This window comes from Orycteropus afer, unplaced genomic scaffold (assembly GCF_000298275.1).
Source record: "Orycteropus afer afer isolate SDZICR_OR568_19922 unplaced genomic scaffold, OryAfe1.0 scaffold00406, whole genome shotgun sequence".
NCBI classification, from domain to species: domain Eukaryota; kingdom Metazoa; phylum Chordata; class Mammalia; order Tubulidentata; family Orycteropodidae; genus Orycteropus; species Orycteropus afer.
This window is the reverse complement of record NW_006921993.1, coordinates 2,104,535-2,106,251: the sequence shown is the minus strand read 5'-3', so window position 1 is coordinate 2,106,251 and position 1,717 is coordinate 2,104,535. Positions and strand designations below refer to the sequence as shown.

General features: G+C 34.9%; 1 pseudogene; it reads right to left on the bottom strand.

Moving 5' to 3' along the window:
- Positions 1 to 482: 482 nt before the first annotated feature.
- LOC103208051 overlaps positions 483 to 1,717 on the bottom strand; it is a 4,134-nt pseudogene continuing 2,899 nt past the window's right edge.

Sequence of the window (1,717 nt, the reverse complement as noted above, 5' to 3'; positions counted from 1 at the left end):
ATTGTATTATATTTTGTAAATATATTTACAAACAAACATTCAGATGAAATGCTATTGTAGTTATGACAGTGTTAATTATTCATAAGAATTCTCTTACAGTATTTTAAGACATATTTGAGGGGATAATTTAATGAGTTCGGGTGTTGCCCAAAGACTATATTTCTAACAAGCATGATAAGATATTGATACAGGTGTAAGTATCAAATTTGAGTGTCCAAACTTTAATGATACCTCTACGATTTCATTCTTTTTCCCTCCTTAGTTGTCCTACTCTAGGGAGAAAGCACATATATGAATCAAAATTCACAATCTACACAAAGTGATGTTACTTGGAGATTTTAAAAAATGAAACACTGCCAATTTTATTAAAATTCTGCAAAACTTTTACTCAATTTATTATTTTCAAAAAATTATGTCATACTTTACATAATGGTTTTATTGCATCTTTTTTTTTTTTTTTCCATCTATTTTAAACTGGTTCTTCAGTGGAATGCAGAGTCCTGAGTTTCCCAGTTAGGGGTCTCTGATCTAACTGTTTTGAATCAATTTCTTCTCAAAATTCATGGCCAACATCTGGCTCCTACACAAAGGAGTTTTTGGCCATTTCAATCACTTGGTAATAGGGTGAGACTGCATTGTTACCCATAATCACATGACCTTATTTCAAATCTTGCATTCTTAATCAGATTGACAGTCCACATTTTAGCTTCTTCTGGAGTCATGTCAATTTATCTACCAACATGTTAATGCTGATACACTGATGGATATGACAAAAAGTCTCACATATGAAGAGATGAGCATTTTCAATGAAATTCTCAAGACAAGCCACCAGGAAGAAAGAAGTCAATCACAGGCACTGTTCACATTCCTTCAGGTTTTTCTGAGCCTGATCAAAGTCAAAATTAACATATAATATTCAACAAACTCTGTGATTGGGTCTTTATATGTATAAGGTTACTATTGAATAACTTTGACTGGGTCTTTTAGCACCTGCCAGTGTTTCCAAACATCTTTGCTTGTCATGAATGTGTATTCAGATAGCGGGGAATATGTGTACAAACTGTCTGAACTGCATTAAGAAACTGTGGCTGGTAAAGAAAGAGGTGGGTAGTGTTATTGCAGCCTTTGGGGGTGGTTGAAGAAAACAGGCCATTGAACGAGACTTGTTTGCTCCTTTAGAGACTGGACTAGAGAACTCACAGGTTTATTATCTATGGCTTCTTATATTTGTATAAGGACTTCCATGGATGCATGCCAATTCATTAAGATTTCAGAGGCCATTTTTCACCAAAGTGGACTCAAAACATTTCTATCCATTGAAGGATCCAGCATTCTGGTATCTTCCATTCTGGTAATGGAAGATAAAGTAAGTATCTTCCATTGTTCCTGAGTAAATCACGGATTCATATTGGAATTTTGCATACCTGTAGAGAGTGTCTAAATACACCTCCCTAAAACCATGCTTGTCTGCCAGGTAATGGAAAAATGTCAGACTATCTCTGGTTGACATTTGCTGTGTAGTTTCTGTGTCTTCAGACGTCTTCACAATCGTTTCTGTTTCTGCCTGAAGTTGTTTTATTGTGCAAAAATTATGGTTCTTTTTTTTTTCTTAAAACATGAGAAATAGCATTCCCTCCCCTTCCCTCCCACCCCTGGTAACCAACAAAGAAAATGTCCTCCAATATATAAACATTTCCTTAACTTTTACAATAACGGA